This window comes from Manis javanica, chromosome 12 (assembly GCF_040802235.1).
Source record: "Manis javanica isolate MJ-LG chromosome 12, MJ_LKY, whole genome shotgun sequence".
Taxonomy (NCBI): Eukaryota; Metazoa; Chordata; class Mammalia; order Pholidota; family Manidae; genus Manis; species Manis javanica.
This window is the reverse complement of record NC_133167.1, coordinates 47,767,056-47,776,976: the sequence shown is the minus strand read 5'-3', so window position 1 is coordinate 47,776,976 and position 9,921 is coordinate 47,767,056. Positions and strand designations below refer to the sequence as shown.

Here is a 9,921-nt window from a genome sequence, read left to right as displayed (position 1 = left end):
GTGAATTATTTTTTTTAGTTTAAAACAAAGAGAAAAATCTGATAAATTGGTCTTCATCAAAACTGATAACTTTTGTGCTGTAAAAGACACCATTAAGAAAGTGAAAAGAAAAGTTGTGGACTGGGAGAAAATATTTGCAAATCATATATCTAATAAGGGATTTGTATCCATACTAATTGAATTGTACAATTAAAATAGGTCAATTTTATGATCTGTAAATTACATCTTAATAAGGTTTAAAAAATGACACACTGAAAAAAATTCTATGAAGGACAGAGTCAAAGTACATTTTTGTTCTGTAAAGCACTCCCATAAATGAGCTATAAGTCATGTGACTTTTGGCATGGACTATTTTTTTCCTTCAGAGATAATGATATTTTGAACACTTATAGATCATGGTAGTGTTGGAAAGTCCCACTGCTTCCTTCTCCATTTAGTAACAAGAAGAATTTTTTTTTTTTTTTTTTTTTTTTTTTTTGAGAGGGCATCTCTCATATTTATTGATCAAATGGTTGTTAACAACAATAAAATTCAGTATAGGGGGGTCAATGCTCAATGTACAATCATTAATCCATCTCAAGCCTAATTCTCGTCAGTCTCCAATCTTCTGAAGCATAATGAACAAGTTCTTACATGGTGAACGAATTCTTACAGAGTGAATAAATTCTTACATGGTGAACAGTACAAGGGCATTCATCACAGAAACTTTCGGTTTTGATCATGCAATATGACCTATAAACCATCAGGTCAAATATGAATATTCATTTGATTTTTGTACTTGATTTATATGTTGATCCCACATTTCTCCTATTATTATTATTATTTTTATTTTTAATAAAATGCTGAAGTGGTAGGTAGATGCAAGATAAAGGTAGAAAACATAGTTTAGTGCTGTAAGAAGGCAAATGTAGATGATCAGATGATCAGGTGTGTGCCTATGGACTAAGTATTAATCCAGGCTAGACAAGGGCAGCAAGACATCCACGGATGCAGAAGATTTCTCTCAAAGCAGGGGGGGTGAGGTTCTGAGCCTCACCTCTGTTGATCCCCAAATTCTCACCTGATGGCCCCCCTGCGACTGTGCCTGTCTTAGGTTGTTCCTCCCTTGAGGAATCTTACCCGTCTCTGGCTAACCAGTCATCTTCCGGGGCCATACAGGGAAATGTAAAGTTGGTAAGTGAGAGAGAAGCCATATTGTTTGCAAAGGTTAGCTTTTTACTTCTTTGCAGATTTATGCCCTGTGGCTTCTATGCCCAGCACTTGTCTCGAGGTATCTTTACCACCTGGAGGAATTATGATACTCGGTAAATTCGATATGAGGCACGAATTCTATTTAAGGGTTGTAATTAGGAAGGAAGAAGAAAAGCTATAGATGTAGCATATGAAGGAAACTTGGGAGGATTGATTATTTCTTTGACATATCTTCTTGTATAGTACCTTAAGTATGTATAGGTTTTAAACTACTAACTAATTTGCACACACATATTAACATAATAGGAATACGGTGACATAAACAAAGCAAATCTATAATTACCAGCCATCTCCAGTGAAGCCAAGAAAACCATTTAGGCACCCTAGGCATTTGTGAAAATTTATCTATAATATGATGGATATTTTCCAACTGTACTTGAACCATCAGACAAATTAAAGCAGCCCATTTCTGGGATCTGTTCACATCCCATATGTTCTTTTAACCATAGATAGTCTATAGTCATGAGATTTTGGGGTGCTACAACTTGCACCCCTCCCAACTCCTGGTTGAGTTCCAACAGTACAGATCCAGTCAAATTCGTTGTCTCACTGTATGCACATGCCAGCCTAGACATCTCCCTCCTCATTCTTATGGCAAGTCCAGGAGACGGTGGGCTGGATGCAGCCACAACCGCAGCATCGTCCGGATCCCTGTGGAGGCTTTTTGATGATCATCCCCCGGCACGAGTCCTCCAGAGAGTGCTGATGCCGGAAGCTCCTCCTCATATCGTATCTTAGTTCATTTTCTGGGTATCCAAGCTAGGCCTTGATCTTCTGCATAGAAACAAACAGACCCTTTGCCCACACTTTGACATGCCCTCTATACCACTGTGCAGAACTCATTGGAGGTCAGCACACAGTAACTGCTTTTTTTTTTTTTTTTTTAATTAAGAGAAAGGAATATTATCAGAAAAGAGTACCTCCATAGCTGATCATCTGACACCCTTTAAGTGATCAACATTAAGGATATTTAAAGCATGCGTTGATCTTTGATTTACCAATAGTTTTATCCTGTTAAGGAGTAATCCCCCTTTTCTTTCTTTCTTTCTTTTTTTTTTAAATTTTTAATCTACACTTACCTGAAGAATACTATGTTTACTACGCTCTCCCCTATATCAGGTCCCCCCTAACAACCACATTACGGTTACTGTCCATCAGCTTAGCAAAATGTGGTAGAGTCACTACTTGTCCTCTCTGTGTTGTGCAGCCCACCCTCCCCTTTCTCCCTCCCCCCCATGCATGCTAATCTTAATACCCCCCTTCTTCTTCCCCCCCCTTATCCCTCCCTGCGCACCCATCCTCCCCAGTTCCTTTCCCTTTGGTACCTGTTAGTCCATTTTTGGGTTCTGTAATTCTGCTGCTGTTTTGTTCCTTCAGTTTTTCCTTTGTTCCTATACTCCTCAGATGAGTGAAATCATTTGGTATTTCTCTTTCTCCGCTTGGCTTATTTCACTGAGCATAATACTCTCCAGCTCCATCCATGTTGCTGCAAATGGTTGGATTTTTCCACTTCTTATGGCTGAGTAGTATTCCATTGTGTATATGTACCACATCTTCTTTATCCATTCATCTACAGATGGACATTTAGGTTGCTTCCAATTCTTGGCTATTGTAAATAGTGCTGCGATAAACATAGGAGTGCATCTGTCTTTCTCAAACTTGATTGCTGCGTTCTTAGGGTAAATTCCTAGGAGTGGAATTCCTGGGTCAAATGGTAGGTCTGTTTTGAGCATTTTGATGCACCTCCATACTGCTTTCCACAATGGTTGAACTAATTTACATTCCCACCAGCAGTGTAGGAGGGTTCCCCTTTCTCCACAGCCTCGCCAACATTTGTTGTTGTTTGTCTTTTGGATGGCAGCTATCCTTACTGGTGTGAGGTGATACCTCATTGTAGTTTTAATTTGCATTTCTCTGATAATTAGCGATGTGGAGCATCTTTTCATGTGTCTCTTGGCCATCTGTATTTCTTTTTTGGAGAACTGTCTGTTCAGTTCCTCTGCCCATTTTTTAATTGGGTTATTTGTTTTTTGTTTGTTGAGGCGTGTGAGCTCTTTATATATTCTGGACGTCAAGCCTTTATCAGATCTGTCATTTTCAAATATATTCTCCCATACTGTAGGGTTCCTTTTTATTCTATTGATGGTGTCTTTCGCTGTACAGAAGCTTTTCACCTTAATGTAGTCCCACTTGCTCATTTTTGCTGTTGTTTTCCTTGCCCGGGGAGATATGTTCAAGAAGAGATCACTCATGTTTATGTCTAAGAGGTTTTTGCCTATGTTTTTTTCCAAGAGTTTAATGGTTTCGTGACTTACATTCAGGTCTTTGATCCATTTTGAGTTTACCTTTGTATATGGGGTTAGACAATGGTCCAGTTTCATTCTCCTACATGTAGCTGTCCAGTTTTGCCAGCACCATCTGTTGAAGAGACTGTCATTTTGCCATTGTATGTCCATGGCTCCTTTATCAAATATTAATTGACCATATATGTTTGGGTTAATTTCTGGGGTCTCTAATCTGTTCCACTGGTCTGTGGCTCTGTTCTTGTGCCAGTACCAAATTGTCTTGATTACTATGGCTTTGTAGTAGAGCTTGAAGTTGGGGAGTGAGATCCCCCCTACTTTATTCTTCTTTTTCAGGATTGCTTTGGCTATTCGGGGTCTTTGGTGTTTCCATATGAATTTTTGAATTATTTGTTCCAATTCATTGAAGAATGTTGCTGGTAATTTGAGAGGGATTGCATCAAATCTGTATATTGCTTTGGGCAGGATGGCCATTTTGACGATATTAATTCTTCCTAGCCATGAGCATGGGATGAGTTTCCATTTATTAGTGTCCCCTTTAATTTCTCTTAAGAGTGACTTGTAGTTTTCAGAGTATAAGTCTTTCACTTCCTTGGTTAGGTTTATTCCTAGGTATTTTATTCTTTTTGATGCAATGGTGAATGGAATTGTTTTCCTGATTTCTCTTTCTATTGATTCGTTGTTAGTGTATAGGAAAGCTACAGATTTCTGTGTGTTGATTTTGTATCCTGCAACTTTGCTGTATTCCGATATCAGTTCTAGTAGTTTTGGAGTGGAGTCTTTAGGGTTTTTTATGTACAGTATCATATCATCTGCAAATAGTGACAGTTTAACTTCTTCTTTACCAATCTGGATTCCTTGTATTTCTTTGTTTTGTCTGATTGCCGTGGCTAGGACCTCCAGTACTATGTTAAATAACAGTGGGGAGAGTGGGCATCCCTGTCTGGTTCCCGATCTCAGTGGAAATGCTTTCAGCTTCTCGCTGTTCAGTATAATGCTGGCTGTGGGTTTATCATATATGGCCTTTATTATGTTGAGGTACTTGCCCTCTATTCCCATTTTGCTGAGAGTTTTTATCATGAATGGATGTTGAATTTTGTCAAATGCTTTTTCAGCATCTATGGAGATGATCATGTGGTTTTTGTCTTTCTTTTTGTTGATGTGGTGGATGATGTTGATGGATTTTCGAATGTTGTACCATCCTTGCATCCCTGGGATGAACCCCACTTGGTCATGGTGTATGATCCTTTTGATATACTGTTGAATTCTGTTTGCTAATATTTTATTGAGTATTTTTGCATCTACATTCATCAGGGATATTGGTCTGTAATTTTCTTTTTTGGTGGGGTCTTTTCCTGGTTTTGGTATTAGGGTGATGTTGGCTTCATAGAATGAGTTTGGGAGTATTCCCTCTTCTTCTATTTTGTGGAACACTTTAAGGAGAATGGGTATTATGTCTTCTCTGTGTGTCTGATAAAATTCCGAGGTAAATCCGTCCGGCCCCGGGGTTTTGTTCTTGGGTAGTTTTTTGATTACTGTTTCAATTTCTTTGCTTGTAATTGGTTTGTTTAACTTTTGTGTTTCTTCCTTGGTCAGTCTTGGGAGGTTGTATTTTTCTAGGAAGTTGTCCATTTCTTCTAGGTTTTCCAGCTTGTTGGCATATAGGTTTTCATAGTAGTCTTTAATAATTCTTTGTATTTCTGTGGAGTCTGTCGTGATTTTTCCATTCTCATTTCTGATTATGTTGATTTGTGTTGACTCTCTTTTTCTCTTAATAAGTTGGGCTAGAGGCTTATCTATTTTGTTTATTTTCTCAAAGAACCAGCTCTTGGTTTCGTTGATTTTTGCTATTGTTTTATTCTTCTCAATTTTGTTTATTTCTTCTCTGATCTTTATTATGTCCCTCCTTCTGCTGACTTTAGGCCTCATTTGTTCTTCTTTTTCCAGTTTTAATAATTGTGATGTTAGACTATTCATTTGGGATTGTTCTTCCTTCTTCAAGTGTGCCTGGATTGCTATATACTTTCCTCTTAAGACTGCTTTCGCTGCATCCCACAGAAGTTGGGGCTTAGTGTTGTTGTTGTCATTTGTTTCTATATATTCCTTGATCTCTATTTTGATTTGTTCATTGATCCATTGATTATTTAGTAGCATGTTGTTAAGCCTCCATGTGTTTGTGAGCCTTTTTGTTTTCTTTGTAGAATTTATTTCTACTTTCATACCTTTGTGGTCTGAAAAATTGGTTGGTAGAATTTCAATATTGTGGAATTTACTGAGGCTCTTTTTGTGAGCTAGTATGTGGTCTATTCTGGAGAATGTTCCATGTGCACTTGAGAAGAATGTATATCCTGTTGCTTTTGGATGTAGAGTTCTATAGATGTCTATTAGGTCCATCTGTTCTAGTGTGTTGTTCAGTGCCTGTGTGTCTTTACTTATTTTCTGCCCGGTGGATCTATCCTTTGGGGTGAGTGGTGTGTTGAAGTCTCCTACAATGAATGCATTGCAGTCTATTTCCCTCTTTAGTTCTGTTAGTATTTGCTTCACATATGCTGGTGCTCCTGTATTGGGTGCATATATATTTAGAATGGTTATATCCTCTTGTTGGACTGAGCCCTTTATCATTATGTAGTGGCCTTCTTTATCTCTTGTTACTTTCTTTGTTTTGAAGTCTATTTTGTCTGATATTAGTACTGCAACCCCTGCTTTCTTCTCACTGTTGTTTGCCTGAAATATGTTTTTGCATCCCTTGACTTTTAGTCTATGCTTATCTTTGGGTTTAAGGTGAGTTTCTTGTAAGCAGCATATAGATGGGTCTTGCTTTTTTATCCATTCTATTACTCTATGTCTTTTGATTGGTGCATTAAGTCCATTTACATTTAGGGTGACTATTGAAAGATATGTACTTATTGCCATTGCAGGCTTTAGATTCGTGGTTACCAAAGGTTCAAGGTTAGCTTCTTTAGTATCTTACTACCTAACTTAGCTCGCTTATTGAGCTGTTATATACACTGTCTGGAGAGTCTTTTCTTCTCTCCCTTCTTATTCCTCCTCCTCCATTCTTCATATGTTGTGTGTTTTGTTCTGTGCTCTTTTTAGGGGTGCTCCCATCTAGAGCAGTCCCTGTAGGATGCCCTGTAGAGGTGGTTTGTGGGAAGCAAATTCCCTCAGCTTTTGCTTGTCTGGGAATTGTTTGATCCCACCATCATATTTAAATGATAGTCGTGCTGGATACAGTATCCTTGGTTCAAGGCCCTTCTGTTTCATTGCATTAAGTATATCATGCCATTCTCTTCTGGCCTGTAGGGTTTCTGTTGAGAAGTCTGATGTTAGCCTGATTGGTTTTCCTTTATAGGTGACCTTTTTCTCTCTAGCTGCCTTTAAAACTCTTTCCTTGTCCTTGATCCTTGCCATTTTAATTATTATGTGTCTTGGTGTTGTCCTCCTTGGATCCTTTCTGTTGGGGGTTCTGTATAATTCCATGGTCTGTTCGATTATTTCCTCCCCCAGTTTGGGGAAGTTTTCAGCAATTATTTCTTCAAAGACACTTTCTATCCCTTTTCCTCTTTCTTCCTCTTCTGGTATCCCTATAATACGAATGTTTTTCCTTTTGTATTGGTCACATATTTCTCTTAGTGTTGTTTCATTCCTGGAGATCCTTTTATCTCTCTCTATGTCAGCTTCTATACGTTCCTGTTCTCTGGCTTCTATTCCTTCAATGGCCTCTTGCATCTTATCCATTCTGCTTATAAATCCTTCCAGGGATTGTTTCACTTCTGTGATCTCTTTCCTGACATCTGTGATCTCCTTCCGGACTTCATCCCACTGCTCTTGCATTTTTCTCTGCATCTCATCCCATTGCTCTTGCATTTTTTTCTGCATCTCTGTCAGCATGTTCATGATTTTTATTTTGAATTCTTTTTCAGGAGGACTAGTTAGGTCTGTCTCCTTCTCAGGTGTTGTCTCTGTGATCTTTGTCTGCCTGTAGTTTTGCCTTTTCATGGTGATAGAGATAGTTTGCAGAGCTGGTACAAGTGACCGCTGGAAGAGCTTCCCTTCTTGTTGGTTTGTAGCCTTTTCCTGGGAGAATAGCGACCTCTAGTGGCTTGTGCTGGGCAGCTGTGCGCAGACAGGGCTTCTGCTTCCTGCCCAGTTGCTTTGGGGTTTATCTCCGCTGTTGCTGTGGGCTTGGCCTGGCTGGGGCTGTTCCTCCAAAATGGTGGAGCCCCCCTTCACAAGGCGCTGGGTTCTTGCAGGTGTGGATGTGGTCTGGATGTTGTCCTGTGTCCTGTGGTCTCTATTTTAGGAAGATTTTTCTTTGTTATATTTTCATAGCTCTATGTGTTTTTGGGAGGAGATTTCCACTGCTCTACTCACGCCGCCATCTTGGCTCCGCCCCCCAAGAAGAATTTTTAAGTGAGAGATTTTAGTTCTCTAACCATGTGCTGGCCACTTACTAGATTAACTTAGACCATAAAAGGTAAACTATGAGAGTAATGCCTGATAAAGATATCTTGATAGCATAATTGACAAAACCTCCTCAGTGAGGCAGTGGAGGTTGAAGAACACCAAGAGGTCCATTACTTTTGTCCTACCTTTCGCCCTGCCAATGTCAGTTATCTTCCCATATCCTTGTTTCCATGGGTGACATTTAAGATTCGGGTATCATGGTAACAGAGGGCCAAAGAATGAAGACAACAAGTATCATATTAATTCTTCCTATTTTGTTGCTCGATTTTTGTTGTTGATTTTTATTTTTTAAAGAATGGATTCTCTTTGTCATGTATAATTTCTATTCTACTATAGTAACAATAAATATTTAGTAGTGTAAATTTGTATGTCAGTAGCATTTTTTAAAGGCCTAAGAACATGTTAAAGCTCTGCAATTACAGAAACAGTTGGGAGCTTCTTTGTGAAAGCACGGTGCACACAGTACTTATCGTCCCAAGTCATTTGAGTGCTCTTAATATGAATTGCATCTTGATCTGAGCCACTTTACATTAAGCCATTTTATTTGAAGTTAGTTGGATCTTGAGCACAGTGCACAGAGACCCTCTAATAACTTGCACTTTAGTACTCAGTCAGTGCTAGAATCAAGGTAATAAGCAGCACACATCTTTTTATAATTGAAGAATCTTATATAGAGCAAGATAAGTGACTCATTGAAGGACAGAAAGCTCAGAATAAAATCCAAGACTGCAGTTGCCAGTACAATGCTCTACTGGGAGATCTCCTCCAGTCCTGTAGTCCTTCCCTGAAACTGGGAAAACTAGCAAGGGAGGCAGTTCAGACAGTTTATAAAGGTGAGTTACAGGTTGAATATTGTAAGGGGCATTTCTCAGCACTATAGAAATTCCACTAGATTTTGATTCTCCTTTTCAAGTTGTTTAAAAAACACCAGACTGGTTTTAAAAAATTAGAAAGTAAACCTTACTTCGGTGAAAAGTTTGAAAAGTATCAAGAAGTAAAAGAAAATTAAAAACTTCTATAATCCACAACCCAGAAATATGACTTGTTCATGTGTTGATATAATTCCTTCTAATTTTTAGTTTTTTCCCTTTTATCTGAGTATATACGCACTTAAACATTAAAGCAAATGCTTGTTTTGCAGCATGGTTAGTGGGGGGAGTAAGGGCTTTGGAGTGATCAAACTTTGAATCCTGGTTACTCCCTCTGATGAGTGGGGCCCAAGGTTCCTCATCTGTAAAATGGGAAAAAACAGCTATCTGTCTACCTTGCAGGATGCTTGAAGATTAAGTATAATTTTGTTAAATGCCTCATATGTAGGTACTATTCTTATGCTCTTTTTCTTAAGACACTGCTCAGACATGTATAGAGGTTTCCTTTTTGCCCTGTGTACTTGGCTTATAGCCCTATCAGTTTGGCCCTCGGCTATGCCTATCACTTTGTTTCTGTCATTCAGCTCATTATCTTACCATGTAGCAGGCATGTACCCAGCACTATTCTAGAGGCAGATGTAAGTGATAAAGAAGGCAAAGGAGATATCTGCTGTTGCAGAACTTTATGTTTCAGTGCTGTACGTAGATTAAATTAGGAATATTTGCAATTGAGTTAAATGCCATGGGAAAACAAAATAGGATTTTATGAGGATGATGGGGGTGGTTGACATCTGAGCTAAGATTTGAATGAAGAGTAGGAAGAGCCCTGACCAACTCCAGGGATGAGCAGTCCAGGCAGAGTGAATGAGAAGCACAAAGGATTGAGCAGGAAGAGGCATCAGTCCAGAAGGGATGGAGGATAAAGTGTGAGGGAAAGAAACGTATGTGATGAAATCAGAGACAGGTAGGAGCCAGATCATGTAACTTGCGAATATGAACCCAGTCCCAGTACCCTTTCAGTTTCCTCATTG

The 9,921-nt window shown here is 38.9% G+C and overlaps 1 protein-coding gene and 1 long non-coding RNA gene across 7 annotated transcripts in view; both read left to right on the top strand.

Moving 5' to 3' along the window:
- Positions 1-9,921, top strand: part of PLCL1 (phospholipase C like 1 (inactive)) — a 346,962-nt gene that overhangs the window by 55,794 nt on the left and 281,247 nt on the right. The gene's annotated exons all lie outside the window — the stretch shown is intronic.
- Positions 1-9,921, top strand: part of LOC140845038 (uncharacterized) — a 107,229-nt gene that overhangs the window by 30,380 nt on the left and 66,928 nt on the right. The window lies entirely within an intron of this gene.